Source organism: Pongo abelii, chromosome 21, assembly GCF_028885655.2.
Source record: "Pongo abelii isolate AG06213 chromosome 21, NHGRI_mPonAbe1-v2.0_pri, whole genome shotgun sequence".
In the NCBI taxonomy this organism is placed as follows: domain Eukaryota; kingdom Metazoa; phylum Chordata; class Mammalia; order Primates; family Hominidae; genus Pongo; species Pongo abelii.
Genome location: NC_072006.2, coordinates 13406986 through 13434775, shown reverse-complemented (window position 1 = coordinate 13434775; position 27790 = coordinate 13406986). Strand labels below are relative to the sequence as shown.

At 43.8% G+C, this 27790-nt stretch overlaps 1 protein-coding gene across 1 annotated transcript in view; it reads right to left on the bottom strand.

The window, feature by feature from the left end:
• DTD1 (D-aminoacyl-tRNA deacylase 1) overlaps positions 1-27790 on the bottom strand; it is a 176727-nt gene that overhangs the window by 21577 nt on the left and 127360 nt on the right. The gene's annotated exons all lie outside the window — the stretch shown is intronic.

Sequence of the window (27790 nt, the reverse complement as noted above, 5' to 3'; positions counted from 1 at the left end):
GAGAAAGCTATGAAACAAAGTGCATCAAGCACACTGAACACCGTCTCAGTTACCAGTTGATTTGAGACTGAAGGCTGACTTGCCTGCAGGCTGCGTGGTGGCAACACTCAGGACGCTGGCCGCTAGAGCCTTCTCAGGCTCCCACCAGGCCAGCAGGGGACATGCCCCTGATGTCTCACTCAAATGGAACCTGGGCCCACTTCTTCCCTGAATAGTTCTTCAAAGAAAGCATCAGCTAGATGGCTGAAAGAAGCTTCCATCATCTAACACTGAGCAGCAGCCCAGCCACTACAGGAAGGCCTGCTGAGAAACCCAGCAGAGAAGACTGGCCAAGTTTTGAACCACGGAATTTTCTTAGACCAAAAAACACAAGAGACAGCAATACCCAGTTTTATCTCCCTCCCAGACTAAGTCTGTGAACTTTTTCTAGTTTACATAAAAAGAAGGAAACTTATTGAAGGGCTGGCTTCTCCCTGCTGGTCCCTGCCCCACATCCAAGACACAAAGAGGAGTCACTTCCCCCAATCTGCCAGATCATTTCTTCCACTGTGAACAGACTTTGAGTTAACCCTTCGAGAGATGAACAACCAACCAGTAGCTCTCAATTGGGTTCAGGAAATCAAATTTATTAATAATTGACTTATAGTAGTGGTCCCCAACATTTTTGGCACCAGGTTTTATAGAAGACAATTTTTCTGTGAGATGGGGGGACAGAAGAGGGGATGGTTTCAGGATGAAACTGTTCCATGTCAGAGCATCAGACATTAGTGAGATTCTCATAAGAAGCATGCAACCTAGATCTCCCATATGCGCAGTTCACAATGGGGTTCCCGCTCCTATGAGAATCTAAGGCTACTGCTGATCTGACAGGAGGCGGAGCTCAGGTGGTAATGCTCGCTCACAGGCTGCTCACCTCCTGCTGTGCGGACTAGTTCCTAACAGGCCACAGGGATTAGTACCGGTCCCTGGCCTGGGGGTTCAGGACCCCTGGCTTATTCTTTCCTACTCCCCATTTACCTGAAAAGCTGTAGAATATAGCTAAGTTTGGTTAATATACTAATTAGATTTTGTGAATGAAGACATCACTTCACCTTTGACTCAGCAACTCTCCTCCGAAAACTCCCCTGGATAAATTTCCACTTGTGTGCACAGTGGGGGCTTCTAAGAACATGCACTGTAGTGTCATTTGTATTTGCAAAAACCTAGAAACAACCCAAATGTCCATCAACATTAGGAGGACAGATACATGTAATGTGGTCTGGTCCCCTAAAGCAATACTGTACAGTAGATCTACATATATCAAAATAGCCAAGTCTTGGCCAGAGGCGGTGGCTCATGCCTGTAATAGCGGCACTTTAGGAGGCCAAGGTGGGCGACTGCTTGAGCTCAGGAGTTTGAGACCAGCCTGGGCAACATAGACAGACCCTGTCTCTACAAAAAAAAAAAAAAAAAAAAAAAATACAAAAGTTAGCCAGGTGTGGTGGCACATGCCTGTAGTCCCAGCTACTGGGGAGGCTGAGACAGGAGGATTGCTTGAGCCCAGGAAGCAGAGATTACAGTAAGTCGAGATCATGTCACTGCACTCCAGCCTGGGTGACAAAGGAAGACTCTGTCTCAAAAAAAAATTTTTTTTAATTAAAAAAAAATAGAGAAATCTTGAAAATCATGTTATACAAAACAAATTTAGCTTCAGAAGGCTATACACAGTAGGATTCCACTAACACAAAATAATACTCTATATTGCTAGTGAGCTCATGCAAATACAGTATGGCCTGGAAGAATACACGCCAACTTCAATACACTAGTTAACATGGAGGGGAAAGAGGATAATGGGATCTTAGTGGAATGAATATATACAGGCTTCAACTGTAACCATCAACTTTATAAGAACAAAACCAGATCTAGAGCAGAGTTACTAATCAGTGCAGTCCACAAAATGCACGTGACACCTGGACCAGCAACAGTAAGATGCTCGTGTCAGAATGTAAATCAGCACACAGCTTCCTTCATCAGCAAAGTATTGTGAGAGATTTCTTCTCAACTGTGAGCTCCGTGGTGTAGCTGACTTCATTCTGGCCCAAAATGAAGGTTGCAGTGAGCCGAGATCACGCCACTGCACTCCAGCCTGGGTGACAGTGAGTGTGCATACACATATACACACATATATAAATACTCATGAACAGGTCCAAGTTAGATGCTGAGAAAGTACAATTTTAGTTTTAAAAAGTAAGATGCCCTCTCAGTTTTGTTCTTTGTTTCACCATGGCCTGGTAACAGTTCTTGCAGCAGCACTTTAAGTAGGAATGAATGATCTGGAGCAAAGATGACAAAAAGCTAGCATTTTTAAAATCTGAGAAATGGCCACACAGAGCTGCTTGTTATATAGTTCTTTGTAGTATTATTTTTCCATGGAAAAATATTTTTCTCTTGACTATTCCGCCACAGGTTAGGAGGAATTTCCTGCATCTAAAATAACAGGCTTCTTTCCTTTCGTCTCTCTTCTGGTGTTAAAATGTTCTTTCTTTGATGAAATGATAAGGACAGTATATAGGACTCCTTCTGTCTCGTTCCCTTTCTTGCAAACTGATTTTGGATTTTTGCAATGTGGATATACCCATTACTACTAAGCTATACACTTTAAATGGTTAAGATGGTAAGTTTTATGTGTATTTTACTATAATTTAAAAAATTAAGCAATTTTGGAAATCATAAGTTAGCAATCCATGCTAGACTCCCCAATTTCTTTTTGTTTTCTATATTCCTGATTCATAAAATCCAAATATCTTAGAATTGGTGTTCTGCAGTAAATTGTGGTAAGCTGCCTTCTGCTGCCAGCAATTTACATTTTATATTCGCATTCATGTGTTCATACTTGTATGTCTTACTTGTGTGTAGATGCATACACATATACACACATATATAAATACCCATGAACAGGTCCAAATTCGATGCTGAGAAAGCACAATTTTTAAAAAGCAAGATGCCCTCTCAGTTTTCTCATCTTCAGAGATAAAAAAAAAAAAAAAAACATAAAATGTGAATATCAACAGTCACAAAACTAAATAAACCTCCCCGCTCCCCGCTAAGACGTAATCTCATGCAAAGGCCTCTTTGTGACCCAGCCTGTTCTTCACGTTGTACTCTTTTATGCTACTGAGAACCAGATCCAGAGAGGATGATGGGGAGTAACCCCAATTAGCACAGCCTTCTGGAGGCTTCTCAGCTCCTCGTAGTGTCATTCGACTCTGTGCTGAGGCAGAGGCACAGACACCACAGATGCAGAAACGTCCATCTGACCTTCCCCTCCAACCCCATCCCCTCCCACCGAGAGCCAGCTTTTAAATCACATGTGATAACTATTTAAATGACAGGCACAGCCCACATTTCTGCCAGTGATGTAATGCTGACTCTCTTACAGTATTTATCTTAAAACAACCCAACCACATATGGCTCCATGCCGCAAACTTAAGTTCTCTGTGAGAACATTGTGAACTAACCTAATAAATTTAAGCCTTTTCTGGGAAAACTTGGAATCCAATGCAGCCAAAATGTGGAATTTACATCTCAAGGCAAGAAAGCAGCTGGATTTTTTTTTTAAGGAAACAAATGAGAAAGAAGAAGAAAAGAAACCGGTACTGCATATGAGCTCAAGCAAAATGTCAACAGCTTTCAAATTAAGAGGAGATGCATGTCAAGGAGAATATAAACCACTACAGATCTATGAACATACAATCTACAAACACTGAAATAGAGTACTTCTGGGTTTTTGTCTGTTTGCTTGTTTTTAATCAACTGGCAAGAAAGCCCACATTGTAAGGGAGAGACTGTCCAAACCATGCTGGCTTTAGCACCTTAGAGAGAAACCCAGCCTTCCAAAAGCTGCCCTGGACACACAGACACCACCAGCGGCCAGGTGATGGTCCTGTGGTCAGCCTGCACCTCTCACAGTGAAGCTTGGGAACACGCGTGCCAAAAGAGGGGGGACTGGAATATGCAGATCCAGACTCACCCAATTCATGATTAAATCCACTGAAAACATAAGGGATTTTCTTTTTAATTAAGATGCCCAAGCTCTAATTGCACAATCTAAGAATGAACTAGTTGAACATTGATCTTATAATGCCTGATTTCAGGGCCTGCAAACTTAAATGGCTTGAGAGACCAGCCAGGAAGCAAAATGAGTTAAGTGGCCAAGAGTAAGACAATATGGCAGGGTGGAGCCTGAGGCCACACTGCAGAGGACAAGCTCCACCTAAGGCCTGAGGACACACTGCAGAGCACAAGCGCCACCTAAGAACATTCACACTTTCTTTTCAAACATGTATCTGGACCATAATGTTGATGGGATGCATATGTGTCACCTGTTAGGGATCCCCACTTAGCATTTCCACCTATGTGACCTTGTTTTCTCTTAATAACCTGACAGCAGTTGAATGATCATCAATGTCCCACGGAGAAGCCACCGCCAGCTGCCTACACCACAGCTACTCATCTTCTCAGCCCCTTCCTCCCTCCCTGCTGGCAGGAGCCTCCTACTTCAGAGGTGGCAATGTCTGGTTCTCCTGTCACATGGCATGTGACACAAACCATAGCCAACAGGACCTGAGAGGACTGACTGCAGAGGGTCTTCGGAAAAAGCCTTCCCTCCCTAATAAACACAGGTGCGAGGAAACACTGCCTTCCTTCCTATCCTTGGCCATAGTCAGGGGACGAAATGGAGCTTCGGAAGGGTGCAGCTCTCAAAATGAGGAGGGGACATCCAGAGGCACACAGAAGTCTCTGGAGAGCCCCGGCAGGGTTGAGCCAGCTGAACCAGCTTTCGCCTTAGGCAACCCGGCTCCTTACTGTTTAAGCCACCCTCACGTTATAAGCCACCCTCATGTAGGTTTGTGGCACTTGCAGTTGAAAGCAAAATCTTGCACCACATGCTCACGGACATAAACAAGACAGCGACGCCCAGCAAGGTCATGCGACTTGCTTAAGGTTTTGCAGCCTGCTAGTGGCTGAGGGGGACCACACCCAGGCCTCCAGATGCCAAACCCCGCATTCTTCCCAGGGAGCCACATGACCTCTCTTGTTTAATCTATTAACTTCACTTAGAAGGTAACTGTTGGGCACTGAGTATACCTATTCTAGGTGCCAAGGACACAGCAGAAAACCAAGCAGACCCCTGCCTTCCTGAGGCTGACTGTCCACTAGAAAAATAATTGGCAATCCCCACTCACACGAAGCCAGGCCTGCTCTAAGCACTTGATGTGTATTAGGGGTAAAGCAGAGGAATCTGGGAGTGCTTCAAGCCCTCACCATTCTGCTGTTGCCCTCTGTAGCCGCACACTTGTCTTCATGGATAGAAAGCATACAGGGACCTCAGGGCCATCTCCATTTGCCAAATTAAAGAGAAACTGGTCCTAACCTTGGTCCAGCTCCTTGGTGGTTTAGCAACAAGCTGCTGCAGGACTCAATTCGTCCATCCTTTTCTGTCCCGAAGGCTGAAGAAGTCAGAGGATCAAATACAATTACCATCAACAGTTTAACTCAACCAGTAATAAGGCTGGCTAAGAGCAGAGTGGGGAAGCCTCAGAAGTGACACGAGCCTAGTATTGGCTCTCTGATGTCCCTGGTACTCGGCCTCAGGAAAGGGCCCTGTGTGCCTGTCAGTGGCAGTGGGAGAAGCAGATCAGAGTGAGAGAGCAGAGTCTGACCCGGGCCCACCTGCTGACCCAAGGTAGCCCGAGGCAGGGGAAGCCCTGCAAATAGGACATGGACACTCAGGACCAAGCCCTCTGGTGACGGCCTAAGAATGCAGTCAGTATCCGCACATCCTAGTGGGGCCACTGCATGGCCAAAGTATGCAGGGGGGTCTCCAGGGCAGGCAAGCCCCAAGTTTGGGGAGGGCCAATGAAAGCCATGCTGGGAGTGGGAGTCAGGTCCTGGTTGGGGGTGAGAAGGCAGGAGCACTCCAGGGACTGGCATCACCCGAGTGTCTACTCCTCACTCCCAGGCACACCGTGGCAGATGGCACATGGCAGGGCAGTGTGTCTGAGCAGAAAACAACACACAGAGATGACTGAAGACAAGGATGTTAGGGCCACACACGCAAAGGCAGAAGAACAGAGGCCCAGATGAGAGTGGGGTGACAGGAGGGAAGGGCCGAGTGAGGGGCACCCTAGGTAGAACTGAAGCATTCTTGTTGGGAGTGGCAGGGGAGTCGAGGCAACACCAGTGAAAATCATCATCAACGACTTCGGACAGGACTGGCACGGCAAGGCAGCAGGGCAGGCTGGGACACAGGCATTGGGCAGGAGCCCGAGCCCCCCATTAGTTGAGACGGACACAGTGATGTGGCTCGTGTGCTGTGGCACATGCAGGCCACAGATGAATGACTGAAGAAATTAAGGGACAGGACAGGTTTTGTTTGCAAGATCAGGCCAGGCAATAGCCTCAGAGGGCACAGAGGCTCAAGCTTTTATGCCAGCTGAGTAGGAAAACTGAACAGCTCTTCACTAGCACTCAGCGGGCATGGGTGTTGGCAATGGCAGGTGAAGGGCCTGCCTTCGGGGTTGGGGTATCTGTCTCCTAAGCAGGCAACAGGCCACTGGGAAGAGAAAAACAGAGGCTCTTGGGCAGCCAGTCAAGGTCTGTTTTTCTGTATGTGATATGCCCAGGGCAAGGAGAGGGGGTGGCTGCAAGGTGCACACGCCCTGAGACGTGCAAAGCACCAGATCAACAGGGAATTGCGATCTGCCTCTGTTCCTTCACACACATAGCATCACTCCTGAAGCACCTTTAAAGACAGATCCCTTCACACTGTGGGATGATCCAGGGTGACGATGACACAGAACATGAAATGGATAAAGAAGTTCAGGCTCCCATGGACACTAATGAGGCAGAGGGTGCATCTTTGTGAATAAATTGGAGAGCTGAGCACTTTGTGTCCAGTTGGACTCTAGGCCGCCTGAAGACTCCACTCACTCCAGGGGAAAATCAGACAAGGTGTGCTGCCTGCAACCAGCAGCACTCACCTAGGCTTGAAGGATTAAAATCTAGCCCACAGGAACATGATGTCTGCCGTTGCCATCACCCCCATATCTCTCTCAGGAACACCCAAGTTTACCAGGCCATTAGGCACTAGATTTAGCTATGAAGGGGTTCTAGAAAACCGATTTATGGGCAAGTCCTTTCAGAACACAGGTGCCCGGAAATCCCTGATAGGAATGATTACTCTAGAGTATGGATGCCCAACCTTTTGGCTTCCCTGGGCCACATTGGAAGAAGAAGAATTGTCTTGGGCCACACATAAGATACACTTACACTAATAATAGTTGATGAACTACTAAAAAAAAAAAGAGTCTGTGCATAATTTTCATGATATCTGCCACTACAGAGAAGCAAAAAAGTCCTTACATCCAAAGGGTTGGACACTGGTGCTCTAGAGTGAGATGGTGATGGTGTCTTGAACTTACTTCCAGCATGATTTTGGGGAATGATGGTGAAAAATTACAGCTTCTCATAGACGTCCTAGTTTACTTTTGTGATAAGTCCCACAAAACTCAACTCAACTCAAGACTTATTCTTTGTCTTGAGTCTACAATTTACAAAAAGAGCACCTCCGTCCTCAAAGGGCCCATGCACATAACTTGAAATCTTAAGCTCTTTAAGAAGTCCATCTTCACACTCAGGAAATAAACGACCCCTTAGATTGTGACAATCAATTTGTCCCCTTTGGCATTCCAAAAAATCAAGAACAGATATTATAATTTGCAGATTGCTTCTGAACACAATAGAGATGAGGTCAGTTAAATGGGAGCCCACCTCATGCCACCTCCAAGCAGCTGTCAGGCTGGGAGGAGCGCCAGGTCTCGGGACTCCTGGCCAAGCCTTCAGTCAACCTGGTTCCTTGTGGTGCGAACACCTGCACAGGGGCTTCTGGTAATTGCCACAGGTCCAGGACAGCACACCCTGTTTCCATTCTTGCTGGACAATGCCAGGTATGGCCCTATCTTTGAGTTACTTTAATGCTGGTTATTATCTGCCAGACTACTCTGTCCTGCATATGAGCAAAATCTAATTAGAAAGCGAAGAAAATAACAAAAGAAGAACTCAAATCCCATGAAGTCAGTTACTATGATTTTTATAGATCATAATGTAGACAGAAAAGTTCTGTTCCAACCAAACCCTTGCAAAGATTCCAAAAAAGTCTTATGGTGCAAGTCATAAAGATCAAATATCTCCTCTGCAATTACTTTTAAACATACCTCAAGGTAGATTACTCAGCATTCTCACCCACTCCTGTGGCCTGGCTGATGTCAGGGGGCACGGGTGGAACCAGAGGATGCTGCGCAGAGGATGTGCCCCGCCAGACCCCACAAAAGTCAAGACATGAATTAAAGGCAAAAGAGTAAATGCCCCCATCCATTAGCCCATTAACTCATTTCAATAGCTTTAGAAATTTATCTCCACAATGCTCACTGTCCTTTCTGAGTGTTCATCAACTACCACTGGTAACAAATACTCTGATTTTTGTCAAGTCACTTAAACCATGCTGTGTGATCATTCTGTCACCCTGGAGATAAATACAACCAGCTGTCATTTGGTATTTGCTTAGTTGAATAATGAAGAATTTCAAGACAATGTAAGAGTAAAGCATGCTGTGGAACACAGAAAAATGGTTTAGGCTGTTTCTCTGAATTTCACCATGCCTCAGTGTGCTCTGCTAGGCCACAGAAACTTCTGGAAGGCAACTTTCCACCACTACTGTCCAGATGCAATAAAGCCCAAAAAGGGCACAGTAGCCTGAGAAGCCCACTGCCCTTTGTAGCAAGATGAGACATCTTCGGGAATGGATTATCATGAGAATGATGGAGACTTGCATTCAAACTCAGGGAGAGGACATCACCACTGGCCAGCCCGATGACCATGTGTCAACTTCGTACAGAGATTCATCTTTCCCTTCATAAGTGGGACATCTCTTGAACTGAAATCCCACGAGTCCGTGACCTTTGGCTTCTCCCTGTTTCTTCCTGCTACTTAGAGGCCTGGTGGCAGAGGGTGGGACGGGGAAAGGAGGAGGAGGCAAACTGCAGTGAGCAAATGACATTTATTGGTAAAAATTTGAGGATAGGAGTCTGAATCTAATGTGGCATTTTACAAGATCTCTATTATAGAGACCTACATCCGTACATTACCTCTAGCTGATAAAGACGTGTTTAAAACGCAATTGGAATTTATATGTGAATAATTTGTTTTCTCAAACTGCAGCTTGATATAATTTCATATTATGTGATAATTCTGAAAGCTTTTAAAAAAAATGTCCTTCTGTAATGGAAAACCCAACAGAATATTAAGAGAGGATGTTTCCATAACACACCGTGTAGAGTGCCATTATGTCAGTGGTGGCATTGCATTATTTTTAAATCAACTGGTTGCTTAATAAAAACATTATGAAGCAAAGTGCACACATGGTACCTAATTTTCATACATTATTAACTCTGCTTGAGGTTTTTGTAGAATTTTTTTTAATCAAGCAAACAGGCATCTGTCCCTATCTGAAATCATGCAAGCTAATTTTATTTTCTAATTCCCCATTGTTTAAAAGAACCCTTTTAAGTATGCAAAAATAAGAAGAGGGACAGTTCAGTTGCCTTTCTATTATTCTTATTACTCTGACTTAGCTAAGTCTCTTTGGTCTACTCCTTCCCTGCAAAGGGACATGGTGGAACAGCTCCAGCCTTCAGGCCCTAGTGGTTGCTTGTTTCAGACCATAGTGGGATGGGAGAGGTTAGAGGTCAGCCCAAGAGTGTTTCCCTATCAGTGTAGCTGCCCTCAAATCCTCTTTGTTAGCTCCCCACCACAGACACTGCCAGAGCTCACTGTGTTCCCCAGCCCAGAGGTCACCTGCAGCCTCCCTGGACAACTGACCTGCAAGCCCACGGCCTCCTACCTGAGCACCTGCCCCTTTCTGCTTAAGGACACCCTGTGGCCACAGGCGGGCACAAGGCCTGAGTATAGGGCAGGCCAGAAGTGTCTGGAAGTTAAGGATTCTAGAAGTGGTCCTTGGTCACTGAGACATGAGACATGAGGTGCTAAGAACCCCACCCTCCTTCTGCCCACTGAGCCAACTGAGATATGTCCCACACAGTCCCCCTGAGGACACCTGGGATGGTTAGCATGCCCTTTCAGGCTTTCCTCCCTGGCCTCCCTTCCTAGTCCTCACCTCCTTCATGGGAGGACCTCCTAAACAAACCACCCGTACACCTAAATCCTTTCACTTGGGGACCTAAACCACAAGCTTTGAAAAAAGCCACATGGTAACATGAGAATTCATTATGTGTAACTTGTTATCTGGCCCTCTCTTAACCAGACGCCTACATTGGTTTACGTGTCTGCATATTGGAAGGCCATGGCGGATGTTCAGGATTACTCCCCATCCTGCAAGGCACTTAAAGAGGCTGGAATGAGAAGGAATGATCAAGTAAGTTTGAGTATAATCTTGTCACATTTTTATTATATATGCTAATTCTTTGAAAACCAGTACTCCATACATGTGACAAACGATACACTCTAGTAGCCAGGGTTTTGTATTATGTTGCTGTCCATTCCCTAACCCTACTGGCGAACAAGGTGTCAACTGCACTTCTAACACTCCCAGTGCTGAAGTCGCCTTTGCTTCACCACACCTATGTCCTGGGTTTTTCCTTCAGTGGGGCTAATGGTAAAATGTCAAAGAGAGGACAGAAGTAACCATTTCCCTTTCCACTGAAGGAGATGCACTGGCCATGCCCCCCATGTACTCCTGGCATGTGTACCCTTACCATTTTGTACGTCGTAAGCTATTAGAAGGCAAAAGTAATCAGCACCTATTGATTCTACATCCACTTTAGACTTTAGTCAACATCTATTACCCTGTCGGCACATGTCTGGTTAATAATCATGAACTGTAAGAGAGTTTAAGGAGGTACTTAAGCAATTTCAGTGTCGGTATTCCAATGCATAATTGGTAACAGAAAACTGTTCATGAGCATTTTAAACTAACAGTGTTCTTTAAATGATTCAAAATGTTTCTTCAATTTACTAGAGTCTTAAGAAAAAGAGAACCATTTTTCCTCTCCCACTTGGTCTATACCTTGTATAAATGCCAAGCAAGCAGATTTGGAACACTGAAGAATTATTGTACAAAATAACAATAAAACAAGAGAGGAAGACATAGAACCTAGAAGAGCAGTAGACATGACCTGAGAGAAAGGTGGAGACCAAATTTGGGCAAGACGTGTGCTCAGCAGCCAGGACAGCAAGTGGCCCACAAGGGAGCTAGTAAGGCTTCCAGAGAGTGGGCTCCACAGAGGGGCACTGGAGCGAAGACCTGGGAGCAGGAAGAGTAAATAGAAGCACTTTCCCCAAGGCTTCAAGGAGAAAAGAAACAGAAGAACACACTCCCAGAAAAGCAAAAGGCTGAACAACAGCAACAAAGATTATAGGATACAGTGCAGCTTTGTGGTGCATAACAGTTACAGAGTCCAGACAATAAATATTGCTTATTGAATCAATTAAAAATAATGACATAACAATGATGGAGAGAGGGAAAGTAGTAGGGAGTGAAGAGTGTTGAGTCTTCATCTATATAGTAGCATGAAAAAATAATGCCAAATTTTAATATATCAAGAAATAGCAAAAGTTCATTATTTAGGAATAGAGAAAAAATACATAAAGAAATTGCTTAAAATATGTTCAAGCTGGTTGCCTGTGGATAAGAGGACAAGGATTGAGGGCGGAGAACAGGCAGAGAGTGTTATTTTTCATTATACACCTTCAGGTATTATGTGATGTTGAATTATGTTCATAATACTTTAATAAACAACTTAAATTGATTGGAGAAAGAAAGCACACACAGTGGATGTGGTTAACAACAGATCAAGTTCTACAGAAAACCAAACTAATGATTCAGAAAAATCAGTTCATGTCATTTTTCTGATACCCACAGGAAAAGATAATAAGCAGAAAGCAGAAACTTGGAAATTCAACACAGGAAATCCAGTCATCTGTAGGATAGGACCTGTAAAAGGAGGGAGCAGAGCAGATGCAGAAAAGACAATATGAAAAGACATTACAGAAGGGCTACAATCCTTCATCCCATCGGCTAACGAAAGGCCCAGTATATAAGGGAAAGACCGACCCTCAAGGAAATTTAAGAAAGGAGATCCATACCAAGGGCACTAACCTTCCCTTCCACACCACTAAATGCAAGTGGACAGCCAGGACGCTAAGACACTGACAAACTATGTGTTGGGTGAATAAAAGACTGCATGACAACAGAGGAATGGACAAAGAGAAGTAAAGAACTCAGTCAACCAAACACCAGGACAGGACAATGTCTACAGAGTCTAAGAGTAAAAGATGGTGACCCAAATATTCTATGTCAACCAAGACATTCCAAAACACGCAAATATTCAGAAAATATAACATCATTACCATCCTTAAAAAATAAATGAATAAATGACTCAAAAGAGTTCCAGCCTCTTGAGAATAATAAAGGAAATTATGTTAAGTAATGTAACCAGTAAAATGAGTTATACAAATGCCAAAACCAATTCTTGAATGAGAAAATATAAAATGCAAACAAGAAGATAATCAAGCTTATCTGGATCTAAAATCCAGATTCACAATCAATTTAAAAATTGTAAATAAATGCAAATGCCTAATGAGCTTGTGGAAAAGAAGAGCTCAACTTCATTAGCAATTAAGTTGATACAAATACAAACAATAAGATATAATTTATGATTCATGAAATTGATAAGGACTAAACAATTACAATACTCAGCCTTTGCAAGGGTTTGAGGAAAGGAATATTTTGTGTTGGTGAAAGGAGTATAAATTTGGGCCTTGGGAATGCAATTTGGCAATGCATATTTTAAAGCACTAAGTATATGCTTGTTATGACCCAGCACTCACACCCATTGGGATTTATCTTGTGGAAAATAACTGGCTATTAAGCACAAAGATACATGCAAAAGGATGTTCACTGCACTGGTTTTTACAATAGTAAAAACTGTGGAACAACTTAAATGCCCATAAGAAGAGAGTTCTTTAAACTATGACATATTCTGTACAGATTGATTTACCATTTGAGGTGTTGATAGGGAAAATAAATGGCTGCAGTAAACAAAAACCACAATTCCCATCTCTTTGTCATTAAAAAGCGTATATTTTGGGGAAGAGTACAAGAGTCAGCTCTGAGGGACTGTTTGGCAGTGGAGCAGGTAGAAACGGGAGAGCACACACAGGCCCCACCTAGAAGAAAAGACACAAGCAAAAGGACAGCACTGGAGGAGGGGCTCAAATACGCCAGGCCACCTGCCTAGGGACACACATGTGCGCTAGAAGCCACTCAGAGAGAGAAGGAAGAAGGGAGGTGATGAACATAAGGGGCAGGACAGTGGCCATCCCCCGGCAGGGGCGGGCTATGCAAGGAGGAGGCAGGAAGGCCCTGGGTATGGAAGTTGCTCTGCTTCTTAGGCTGGGAGGCAGTGCCTAGGCTGTTTGTGTTGTCGTTATGCTTTTGACACATGTGTATTACAAATACTCCTTTTCAGCTATCAAATATTACATAATAAATTTTTTAAAGCATCAGAAGTGATGACACTTCATTTTTAGTCATGGCTTTGCCCAAAGGGCTCTAATCTATGACTTGCTTCCCCACAGAATATCTGAAGAGGAAAAAGACCACTATTGATCACAAATGTACAATTCTCCAGTATGCAGCTTGTCAGGGAAAATGAAGTGCTCTTCAAAAGTATTATTATGACACTTCTGCAAATTTAATTGAAATCTCAGCTCTGAATACCCCGGGGCCATGGTTGAGCCTGTTCGGTTTCAGGATCTACCAGTAGCACACAAAGAACCAGAAATCAAACGTGTGTTATCATTGCCATTTACTTCTGAAAAGAAATGTTAGCAAACCATGACAAAACTCTCGTGAACTCTATTTCCGTAGAAGAAAATGTATCTATAAAAGCCTTAGCCATGAGGCGGAAGGATCACTTGAGCCCAGGAGTTCAAGACCAGCCTGGGCAACATGGCAAAACCCCATCTCTACAAAAAATACAAAAACTCACCAGACGTGGTGGCACATGCCTGTAGTCCCAGCCCCTTGAGGGGCTGAGGCAGGAGGATGGTTTGAGTCCAGGAGGTCAAGGCTGCAGTGAGCCGTGACTGCACCATTGCACTCTAGCCAGGGCAACAGAGTGAGACCCTGTCTTAATCAATCAAGCAAGCAAGCAAGCAAGCATTGGCCATAGGTTTGGTACAAACAAAAGCTGCTGTGCCCAGCTCCCAGGTGTCTTTGTCATTAGCCTCAATTCAGTTTCAAGATGCTGTCAGGAATTGTCACTCCTGGGAGGAAGTATGCTAACAATGCAATTGGAGAATGGATGCAATGCTCAGAGCCATCTTACTATTTTTATTCTCCTGCCTCAAAATACACCTATCACCAGACAGACCCAGGGGACCCAGACAGGGGCTTTTCATGCCACATGAGCACTGCTTTGTGCTCTGAAAAAGCCCTGCTGCCAGCCTCAACGGCTGCTCTTGTGAGTTTCCTATGCAAATGAGGCCTCAAAAAGATCTGACAACCTTAGGGCCACATCCCTTTGGTTATTCCACTTCCCCTACTTACAGATTCCCACATCCAGACACTGAAATAGGATTGAGGAGCAATGACCTGTTTGGAAGTGAGGCTGGTCCCGGGAGCAGCAATGGCAGATCTCCAAAGAGCTGTCAGAACGCAGACTCCCAGGCCCCACCCAGACTTGCAGAACCACAATCTGCATTCTGACAGATCCCCATGGGACTCCTGTGCATCTTGAACTTTAGGAAGCGCTGGGCTAGAGGGCTTATCTTAAACTGAGGTTTCATAGGGAACACGGTTTTCAATCAGAGTTCAAGTGGCTTTGAAGATGGGCTGACTCCCATCCCCCAGCCAGGTCTTGCTGCGCCACTGACCAGAAGCCAAACTCAGGGTAACGGCCCCGCCCTCTTCCCTACACTCCAAGGGACCTTTTAGCTAGCCCATTCCCCAGGCAGGGCCCTCTTGCCGGCTGAGGGGTCCCCAGTATTCAGCAAGTAGACAAGGCCAGCCAAGGAGGAAGGAAGGCCAGGAGGGGCTGACAGGCTCCAAGTCCATGAAGGGGCTGAAAACCCCTCCAGGGTCCTACCATGCCCCTCCCATCCCCTATCCCACACACTCACAATGTTCCTGTCACTGCTACCTTTCCTTCAGCCCCTTCTCACCTAAGCTCCCTGGAACCCCCTTTCCACAGTGAACACACCATCTTCTCCATCAGCCTCCCCTCTGCTTCACCCTAGGCCATCTCTCCCACAAACGCCCATCCACCGCTAGGTGGGTGAGCGAAGTGTGCTATATCCACATGATGGAAGATTACACGGAAATAAGAAGGACTGAAGTGCTGACATGTGCCACGGCATGGACAAACACCGAAGATGCTCTGCTCTGTGAAAGAAGCCATGCACAAAGGTCACATACTGTGTGCCCTCCTTTACATGGAATGCCCAAAATAGGGAAATCTACAGCTCAAGGCTGGGGAGGATGGTGGGAACAGGAGGGTGACAGCTAAAAACAGGGGTCTTCTCGTGGTGATGGTTGCTCTGCGAATGAACTGCAGGTCATGAATTGTGCACTTCACATGTGCGGACTGTGTGGCATGTGAATATCTCACTAAAACTCATTACAGAATAACGTCTCTCCCCACCCAGATCCCTTCCAGGACCGCCCTCCCCTTCAGGGCTGAAGAGCATCATCAAGGTGTTACAGGAAGTCCTCCCAGACCCAGCCTCAAACAGCCTCACCAGTCTCCTCGCCACCCACTTCCTCTCGCCTTGCATTTTACCCTCCAGGAATTCCAAACCCTCCCCAGCCCCACCACGTCATCCTGTTTCCTGCCCAGGCCTACATTCATGCCTGGTGCTTCTGAGCCACCTCACACTGGTCTTCTCTCAGGGCTGGGCTGAGGCTGCCCTCCAGGTTCCCACTACACAACACCTCACCCCTGGGAGCCGTGGGGGAATCCACATTCTGTCATGCAGCTCCAAAGCTCAGGCAGGCCCCTCTGCTGCCACCCATGGGCCCTGCCCAGGCCTCCAGGCACGCGGCCAAGTCCCAGGTACTACAGCTGCTACCTCACCACAGCACCTGCCAAGGACTCCTCTGTCACTCTGCTCATTCCCCATGGCCACGGGTCCCAGCACCCAAGAGTCCACCCGTCCTCACAGACTCTCAGCCAGCCAAGGCCAACAGGTGCCTGGAAAGCAAAGATGGTAACTCTTCAACTGTCTCCAGCATCCCACTTCCCTTCTCTGAGAAAGATAAAGTCAGCTCCAAGGAGAGTCCTTTCTGGCCCCTATAAGTAATCAGCATCTTAAGAAGACACTGTGTCCCCATCTCCTGTGTCTGGACTGTGAGCAAAAGTACAATGCATGGTATTAATTACCATAACAGGGAAGAGCAGTGTGGTAGGTGTCTGTCCCCCAAGAAAGAGGGCAAGGGGAAGAAGAAGTATTGGGAATGGTATCAAAACCCCCAGGACTAAGTCTAGATCTTCCTTGCTGGCCAAAGTATCAACGCTCCCCACTAAGTGACAACAAGGAGTAGAATTCCTAGTCATCCCAATGGGGCTTCCCTCAGAAACACCTCTAGGATTTTGAGTCTCTTCACATCCGTGCACAAGGCACCTAAATTTTGGTGAAGGCAGCTGACATTTACCCTGATGAGTAACAGGCTGAATTATGTTAGTAACCTGGTAAGAAAAAAACTCTTGATTGACAAAAACACCCCCCTCATCTTTGCTGAATTTGTGTTAGATTACTTGTACAATGCAATTTTCATGATGAGAATTAAGGTAAACATGGGGCTCAGAGGCTGACAGATAAATTGAGTGATTTTCAATTATTAAATCAAGATCAGGAACATTCCTGGACAAACAAGCAAAGAATGCACCTGACGAAGCCTGAAAAGAAAATGCCCCCATTGTCACTAGGAAGGTCAGACCATCAAGATAAATGTTTGCATTTTAGGTTCAATAAATGATTCACAGAATGCCTATGCCAGAGGCCACCCCACTTCACCCACACCTGTAAATTCAGACACATCCCTAAACATGTGAGGATCTAGACAAGTGAACTTGAGGATAATCCAATGCTTTGGCACCAACTGGCTTCCCTCCCCTATAACAAAACAATCCAGGTGGGAGAGCCACACACAAAGATGCCAGTTGTCTAGAACTGACCACAGTACCCAGCTGCCTCAAAGGAGCAGAGTAAGGAGGCTCCCAGTTCTGCTGGGTGTCCACCTCCATCTTGGAAGATCTGTCTGAATCCTAGGGATAAAATGCCATACCAGACACAAACCAAGACCTGGGAATGAAAGAAAACACTGATGACATTGGGAGGTTTTTTGTTGGACATCTGCTGAGCAGTTAAAACCAGGAGACTGAGGATACACTGGTGTAGGGTGATGGTGATACTGACCAGCATCACCCAGAAAAATGAGAGATGTGAGCCTCTGTAAGCAGAGGGTGACTTGGGATTAGGCTCTAATGCTGAGCCCAGCCCAGGAATACCTCGGAGAGTTCAAAGTGAGGCTATTACAGCATCTTATGCAAAAAACGAGTGGAGCACCTTACAGAAAGAGCGTCATTAAAAAGTGGCTCCTGCCAGGTCAGCTTAGAGACCTGGACCCAACAGAACTCAACCTGACAGAAACAAATTATTTAAATCAGTGACATCAGGACAGAGGCTAAAGCATATTGCTTCAAACTATTTGCTTATGAACTACAAATAAAAATATAAATCAATTTATCACCCATTCTGAGGTAGGAGGTGGGACTCGACTCCAGAGGTGGGGCTCAGACACTGGACCAAACTGAGGACTAGCTAAAACAGGGTTCAGGTGAAAGCAGCTTTCCATCAGACACGCCCATCAGTGTGCCACTCCAATTACTATTGCCATGGCAACACCACAGAGTTACTGCCCCTTTCCATGCTAATGACCTGGTGACCCAAAAGTTACTATCCCTTCCCTAGAAATTTCTGCATAAACCACCCCTTAATCTTTGCATGCAATAAAAAGTGAGTATAAATATGACTGCAAAACTGCCCTGAGCTGCTACTCTCTGCCTGCGGGGTAGCCCTGCTCTGCAAGAACAGCCACAGGCCTGTAACACCACCTCTTCAATAACAGCTGTTTTCTTCTACTTCCAGCTCACCAGGGTTCTTTCCTGGATAAAGCCAAGAACCCTCACTCACGGGCTGAGCCCCATGTAGTGGCTTCCCTGCCCTGCATCAATTCTGCCACTGAAAGAACAAAAGAGGGGGCGTGCCAGTCACATTTCTATTAGTTAAGGACTGCCTTGTTCCGGGAAGGTTGCTGACAGCTTGTGGATTTCCTCCCTTGGAAATCTTACACAGAAATGAAATAGATCCCCATTTATTTGGAAGCGAAACAACATTTTCAAATATTTTAAATCTTTCCAGGGGAGGAAAGACTCCTGTTTTTAGGTGAATTTGAAGAAAAATGAAAGTGTATACAATATTTAGTGCCCACTACAGATTCTAAATCACATTCTAGGTTACAAACATGATACATAAACTATGGCTGAGCTGTAAGGTGATATTCACACATTATAGTTCATCTTTATAATAATTACTACTTACATATGAAATTTTGAACTTTTTGTTATTAAAAAGTTAAACTCTGGAAATCTAATATCACTTAGTATGAGCCAATTTTTGAAAAAACGATGAGTATTATGATAGAAGAACTGAGATCTTGAGCAATAAAATTCTCCATGGCCATTCTGCTCAGAAGGCTGAGGGCAATAAATATCATCACCACTCTCCCCAAGTCACACACAAAATACAAAAATTTAATGAATACAAATTTCACAAAGGTGTCACTGCCCACACACCACGGTGGGAGGTACCCATGTGCCTACCTGCCCACTCCGCCCCACCTTCTTCTTTGCTCATGGAACTCCTCTTTAGTGGATTGTTCTCCACCCAGCCAGGTCCTTCCTACGGGCTCCAGTCTAAACCATCACAGAGCTCATGGGGCTTTCCTCTTGCTGGCAATGGCTGAGACAAAGTACGTGATGGAATTCTGGCCAATGAACATGAGAGGAAGTTTGCCAGGGGCTTCCAGGAAAGTCTTAAAAGGGGGCAGGAGATAGGGACATTCCCTTTTCTGCCTTTGATCATTGCTGTGTGTCTCCACACAATGCCTGGAAATGTGGTGGTGACTCTAGGACCATGAGGGAAGCCAACACACTTAGAAAACTAAATGGAAAACAGGAGGAGTCTGAACCCTTGAGGACACTACTGAGCCACTCAATTGACAGAGCCTGACCTCTAGCACTTGGTTATGTGATCTAACACATGTCCTTATCATTTAGGCCAGTTTATCTTTTGATACCTGTAGCAAAAATATCTGAACTCATAGAATCATTAAGTGTAGGAAGCAATAGGTTAAAATTCTTTTCCTCTACAATGGAGCTGCAGCACGCATGAATTTGAGGTATGCAAATTCACCTGTAACAATCTCTTGTGTTATTAAATAATTCTCAAACAGACTATTATACCCTGCACTGACAGAATTATACATACAAAACCAAGTGTACTGTAGTGTGGATATCAGAGCTGGCTGCAGAAAATAACCTGCTTGGAATATGATCATTTGTTCCTGTGATCAGGCTAGCCATGGGCTCTATTCCACAAATTAAAATTTTAGAAACACCAAATTCCTTGGAACATTCCTGCTTTTGTAAATGCCTTGGACAGGCGGTGTAGGTAAGACTGGCTAAGTTTCCTGAAATATACTTATTACTATCATTAGCCTCTATCTCACTGGTATGGAGCCAAGTAGCAGGGACAATAATAGCCAAGATGACCACAATGGCACCAAAGCATCTAATGCAGGGGCTCTAGACTAGAGGCGACTTAGCACTCCTCCTGTCTCCTGCCTTCCCCTGCTCCTCTAGACATTGGCAGTCTCTGGAGATATTTCTGATTGCCACAGCTGTGGGGGGACACTACTGGTACCCAGTGGGCAGAGGCCAGAGATGCTGCTGAACATCCAACAATGCACAGGACAGCCCCTTCCAATAAGGAATGATCTGCCCCAGAATGGCAAGAGTGGTGAGGCTGAGAAACTCTGGTCTAAAGTGATATGACTCTTTCCACAAGCCAGACACACACAAAACTTCATATCATTAACTGAATAATGAAGTCTTCTGTATTTATTTAGATGTTGTTTCTATGTGTTTCGACTTTTTTTGTCTTTTTTCCCTCTCTTATGGTGCTGACTTTTCTGTGTGTTTTAGGTCCAGAAAAATAAGACAGTGTTTTCAGATTTTGAGAGAAACTGATAGATAAATTTGGGGCATGCTCCAAATCTGCCGTATCTGAATGATGATTTGCAAAGCACCAGCCTGCCAATTACCTGACACTTCTACACTGAAGACAGCCCATTCCTTAAAACCATGTTTTGCAGTCCCAGCAAGTCCACCTACCTGCTATGATGTCTCTTATTTTACTCAGCAGGGAAACTGAGTGTGCCCATGATGAACAAGCACAGTCCCCAATAATACAGCTGGATAGTTCATACTCTAGCCATAAAATTGATGCAAATGGTGAATGAGTCAATAAAAAACACATTCCATCTAAGCCAAATGAACCTAACATAAGACTGTAAATCTCCATCAACCAGGCATCAACTCAAGAAAAGCTATCAAACATGATGCAGTATCTTAATAAAGTGAACATAAAATCTTTCCCCTCCCACCTCCACAACCATCTTAGTCTCCTTTACTTAAAGTGCAGATGTCCAATTCCATATGCATTGCTCCACTTGGCCCTTTCTGTGCCATCTCTGCCTTTTCAACACTGGCTCCTAGCCAAGTGGCCCGGGCATGTTAGGATTGTGCACAATGCAGAGTGCCTGGTACCACCAGATGGGCAGGGCCCAACTCCCAGGAACCCCATGCCCACAGACTATGGTGCCAATTACATCTACTGGAGCTGTGAGAACATGCAGCCATGTCAAAAGAAAGGGCATAGGGAGAGGAGAGTGGGGGTGAGGTCTGAACTTGGACAGCGTGTGCACTCAAGGAGCCACGAAATCAGATGGGCCTGAGGAGTCCAGCCCACCCTTGATGGTGGCTAGCACAGACCGACTGGCATCCAGAGCCTGGCTAACCTATGTGGGTCAGAGGAAAACACTGCCAAGGTCCTCATGGAGCCCCAGGGTTGCCCTGACTTAATTCTGGGGAGTGGCCTGAAGAGACTGATATCTCTCATCTCCCACACTGCACAGACCCGGGTGTGACCCAGCTACCTGTCCTCTTCCAGGACAGAGCGCAGGGCTGGAGCTGAAGGAGGAATGCCACTGACTACCCAGCCCCCACAGCTTCCCATCTGTGTCTCCACAACCACTCCAAAACACCTTCACAGTCTGTAGAACATATCTAAAATAAAACTTAAAATAGGAAACAAGCCTGGCTTCGAAAGTGGGAGGAAAAAAAACTTCCCACAAGAAAACGACCAGGCCCAGATGGTTTTACGGACACAGTCTGCCAACATTCAAAGAACAGATCGTTCTAATCAGATATGTTCTTCCAAAGCAACAGAAAAAAGAAAGAGATCCTCCCAACTCATTAATTTTATGAGGATAATATTAATTCAATTACAAAACTAGATAGTAATAGAACAAAAAAGGAAAATGACAAACTAAGTTCACTTCTACATAGATACAAAACTCCTAAACAAAGTATTAACAAACTAAAATCTGGCAAAATGATGATATACTATGACCAAATCTGACTTTTGCCAAGAAATGCAAAGATAGTTTAACATTGGAAAATTAATCACTACATTAACAAGCGAAGAGGGAGGAGGACCATGTGGCCGTGTGAACAAATGAGCATCATTCAGTAGCCACACATGCTAAATGCCCTCAAGAAACTAGGACAGAAAAAAAACATGCTCAAACCTGGTAAAAAAGGACTTATTGAAACAAAATAAACTTATAGCAGTCACCATCTGGATGGTGAAACAATAGAAGCATTGTCTCTGAAATTAGGACACTCTGTTCACGCCACTTCTGTTGGCATTATACTAAAGTACTCGACAGTGCAGTAAGACAAGAAAATGAAATAAAAGGCATAGCGGTTGTCACGCCGGAAGCAAAACTGTCATTAATCTCAGATGGTATGACTATCTACATGGAAAGTCCAAAGGAATCTGCAGGTCACAGATTATAAAACATTAGTGTGTTTAACAAGGTTGCTGGATATAATATCTAAATTAATGTGTCTTAAGGAAATCATAATTGAATCATACTTTACATGTTAACAAAAAAAATTTTTTTTTGAGACAGGGTTTCACTCTGTCACCCAGGCTGGAGTGCAGTGCCTTGATTTCGGCTCATTGCAGCTTTGACCACCCAGGCTCAGGCGATCCTCCCACCTCAGCCTCTTGAGTAGCTGGGACTACAGGCACACACTGCCATGCCCAGCTAATTTTTGTTTTTTTTTTTTGTAGAGAGGGATTTTGCCATGTGGCCCAGGCTTGTCTCAAACTCCTGGACTCAAGCAATCCACATGCCTTAGCCTCCCAAAGTGCTCGTATTACAGGTTTGAGCCAAGGTGCTTGGCCAAAAAACTTTTAAAGTTACCTATTGGGAGTAGAAATAAGAATCTGCTGATAAAAACACTACAAATGCAACAGAGATGCGTTTGAAGGAAAAAGATTAAAACAGAATAAATTAGACAAATATTTCCTGAAAATCTTATGAAGGTAATTCAGGGGCAAAAGCTAAGTTTATCTTCTCTAAGGAAGGAGGCCTACTTTCAAAAAGATTTTCTGCAGGTAGGTGCAAATGAGGTTACCTAGTTAGTATTAAGTATATTTTATGTCTGATCTGCATTTATATTGTTATGAAATGTTCTCTTAACAGTCAATAGTAGAAAACCAATTGGTCATTTTCCTCCCTACTAAGCGATACACTTTTTCAAAGTTACACTACAGTCTTGAAAATAAAAATGATTACAGGTATGGCCTGAGTGTGGCATATACTCCACTAGATCTAGTGCTTTACAAACCAGCCATGGTCTTCATGCAAATCCAAGAAGAAACTCTGACATTATTTACATGTAAGAAACACATCCAAACAGTTCTCCTTTTACACCAGTGAGGCTGATATCCAAGCTCTGAAGAAAATCATTATCTGTTTGTTCTGTAAGGAATCTTAAAAACTGCACCCCGTACTGCCTCAGGCTTTTAACTGAGTAAATGTGGCTGTATTTTGATAAATGGTGATAACAATATCAGACTCAAGAACCAGATTTCTAGAATGTCAACAGATTTCAATTGCCTAAAATGCCCCAACTCTGACAAAATAAATTATTATGACAAAATGATTAAAAATGCCTTGCCACAGAATTACATAAAAGTAAGTGTCTTAAGTCACAGCCACTACCAGAGGCTGGACTGCTGTCACCAAGGCACAGGAGGGGCACGCCCAGTGGGGAAGCAGCAGCTATCCCTCTTCTGCCATGTGTAGCAGCAGTACCACTCGGAGGCTTGACTCACCCCTCGCAGTCTCCAGGAACTCTTCATCTGGAGAAAGAGCTGAATCCACAAACTATGCACTGGTAACCACAAACAATGCCTGTTTCCACAACTTGGGTCCTCAAAATTACTAGGTTTGCCATAATGTGACATTCTACTATTCCCATTTCATGTAAAGGCTCCAGCCATTCCAGCCACTCCAACTGATGGGAGAGTTTAGTGGCTAATTCCTCAGATGCCATATTTTAAGGACTCACCTACAAAAACTGGCCTAGGCCAGGCCTTTAGATCTGTACTAATAAGAGGAAATCTGCCTAATATACTTTTAGAAAATAGGTTAGGGTAGGGGGAGATGTGGAGAAATACATGAATAATCAAGATACACACACACATATATATACACACACACACACAGAAATATACACAAAAAATAGACAATCCCCAACTTATGAGATTATTCAACTTTAAGATGGTGTGAAAGTAATAAGCATTCAGTGCACTCCTTGACTTAGGATGAGGTTATATCCTGGTAAACCCATTGTAAGTTGAAAACATACGAAGTCAAAAATGCACTTTTGACTTCCAATATTTCAATTAATTATGGCTTTATCGAAATAAAACCTCATCCTAAGTCTAGGAGCATCTGTACAAAACGGAGAGACCATGCTCCCCCAAGGAAGGACAAAGGTTTGTAGCTCTCTGCTCAGGGTAGAAGTTGTGGCAAGTCAGGCTTTTGGTCCAGCCTCCAACCAAGGCAGAGGACAGAGCTACCACTCCCCTGACATGCCTAACTCTGGATTCTTATGTGGGCCAAAGGGAACATAAAATAAGTTCTCCTTAACTTAGAGATGGCTAATTAATAGCTGGTATCTTTCTCTTGAACTACAAGCCAATCTCTTTTTGAGAATGTTATGAACCTAGAGGGGTGTGTGTGTGCATGTATATGTATAACATTATATTAGATAGAACCATACAAAACTGAAGTATTTGTAATAAAAATGGTCAAAAAGCAGCAAATTCATATGGTTCAACCTTATATAATCTATATAGCATTGCATAGTACACATTATCAAAATTATATATTGGCAATAATATAGATGTATTACACAGATGATTGTTGCCCTAAAGGCAGCTCTTTGCTCCACAGTTCTAATTTTTCCACATGTAAATATGTCTCCCCCTCATTATCCCATACATCCTCCCTCTGGAATCCCAGGCTCTATCATCCCACACGGCCCCACCAAGTGCCATGACTTGCGGGGATGGCTGCCTCTGGTTGCCACACTGGCCCGTGAAGGTCGCTGCCACCTGGAGGTAACAGCACCCTATGGTCACACAGTCCTAGTGCTTTTCTTTCAGAAATATGAAAGAATTCTCCAATTAACTTAACTAATTAATAAACATAGATCTCCAGCTTTTTATCCAAAATAAATATCTTTAATAAAGTAATATTACTGGAACCTTCAAAGCTCATTGTTCTTCTTAAATATTTTTAAAAAAATAAACCCAAGATTGAGCAGGATAAACTAGTAAAGACTGGTTAAGAAAAACCTAACTCTAATCTTAAATTGAACCTAAAAACATTTGGTTTTCTTTGGCTGTTTCCCAAGAGGCTCCCAAACCTGTTTCCTTTTGAACCCAGACAGAGCCCATCTTTTGGCTACATTTTCCTAAGTCTTTTTACCTTCTAAATCTTTAATCCTGGACTGTTAAATACCATATTTTTTTTTCAGTTTAGAAGAGAATTCTAACTAATTTCTCCACATCCACTGGCACCCTCTGTAGACTGAGTTTTTAATCAACATGCAATGGCTGGTTAATTAGAAGTTCTAGCTGATCACATTTAGCTTAAGCTCTAAGTTTTCTGAGGGGACAGTCCAAAAGATTAAAGTAACAAGAACTCTTGCAATCAAAGACCCAGAAGAAAATAAACTGGTTCCATTACACAAGATGAACCACAGTTGACCTTTGAATAACACAGGTTTGAATTGTGAGAATCCACTATGCATAATTTTTTCAACAAATATGCTGGAAAATGTTTTGAAGATATGAGACAATTTGAAAATTTGCAAACTGTGTAGCCTAGAAACATGGAAAAATTGAGAAAAAGGTATGTCATGAATTTACTATGTATAAACTATACATAGATACTAGTCTATTTTTGTCACTTACTGCCACAACATATACATAAATCTATTATAAAAAGCTAAAATTTACCAAAAACTTATACACAGACTGTACATGGCACCATTTGCAGTCAAGAAAAATGTAAACACATGTAAAGATGCAGTATTAAATCATAGTAGCTTCATCAAACTAACTGTGGTACATACTGTACCACTGTAATAATTTCGTAGCCACTTCCTGTTACTACTATGGTGAACTCAACTGTTGCAAGAATCCACTTGAAACACCATGTGACGCTAATTATCTCCCGTGAGCAGTCATCTCTCCGGTAAATTGCAGATTGCAGTAAAAAGTGATCTCTCCTGGTTCTTGTGTATTTTTCACTGTGTTTAATGCAAGAACTTGAACCTTGAATAACACTGTGAGACCCAAACAAAGTGCCACTAATGACACTGGAGGTGCTCCCAAGAAGCAGAGTAAAGTTACAACATTCCAAGGAAAAGCTGAATTGCTTGACTGCTTGATGTGTACCTCAGATTGAGGTCTGCAGCTGCAGTCCCCCACCATTTCATGATAAATGAATCCAGCATAAGAACCATTGTAAAAAAAAGAAAAGAAAATTCATGAAGCCATTGTTGCAGCTATGCAAGAAAACGTAAAAACCTTACCCTTTTTGCAAAATACAAAATATGTGTTAATCGACTATTTATGTTACCAGTAAGGCTTCTCTGATCAACAGTAGGCTAGCAGTGGGTAAGTTTTTGAGAAGTCAAAAGTTTTACTTGGATTTTCCACTTAGTGGGGAGTTGGCACCCCTGACCTCCACATTGTTCAAGTCAAGTGTACTCTTTTACCTAAATTGAAATTTACAACACCACAGGCTGGCCTATCTTACTATTTTTAAAAGACTGTGACATCTTCCCTCTAAAAACCTTTCAGGATAAACAATAAAGAAAAAATAGAGCCCTAAATGCCTCCGTCAGTTTAGATTTACTCCTTCTATGAGTTAGAAAGCAGACCCTGGACAAGTCCATGGGCCTCCCGTGAGACCCGGCAGCCACCTGTGCAGTGGTATGTGTCTCCTGGTGAGAGTCGGACCCCAGTGAGGAGGAGCCAGTGTGACATGATGCTGCTTCCCCAACCAGTCAGACCCCACGTGCCACAAACCTGAATCCAGACACACTGTGGAGCTTGAGTTCCTTCCTCAGTCTTAAAACATTATTTCCCCTTTCTGGGAAGTGGGGAAATGTTACAGCCTTTTCAAGGAGAAAATCCAAATGCTTCTGGGGTATCAAAGGGTTCAGATCCTGAACCAATATTTGGAGGAAGTGCGTGAAACAAACCACATGGGTTACATTTGCTGCAAAACACATGTGGCTCTAAAATAGATGAAGAAGGTACCATTGAAACATGCTGGGTGCTGGTGAATCCAAATGCCTGAAAAGTAGTTTGAAGCTTCTAGCAAACCAAGAGCACAGCAGGATTGGTCTTTCCTTAGCACAAACTCAACAGTACAGTAAGGGGGTCCAACCTCAAATCACTCAATTTGTGTTTCAAATATGACATAAACTAAGCCCAAACAAGAGTCAGTGCCAACAACAGACTCCAGATACAACCAGAATATCTGCATGCTGGAGACTCAGCACCCGACTCCTCCCGAGATAAAGCAGCACAGGACATGAACCTGTTGTTTGCCCAGAACGTGAAGCCTATGAATGACAACCTGACACATGAGCCTTTAGAGTTTATGGGAAATGTTTCCATGTGAGTCCAAATAATTTGTCACTAGGGATGCAAGTAAAACCAGCATTGCCAACTTTTGGTTAGTCATCATTTTATAGATTACATCCACAGAAAATCCCAGTTTCATTTTAAACAATGGTTTCCATCTCTTACCCCACCAGAATAGAAATACTAATTATCTGCTTTACTTTGTGACTTGGTTTAATTTAGCCTCCTCTTCTGATGTTTCTCAGTCGATGGCCAGCCCACCCCAAATGCACCCGATCTCATCTGATGCTTCTCTGACTGT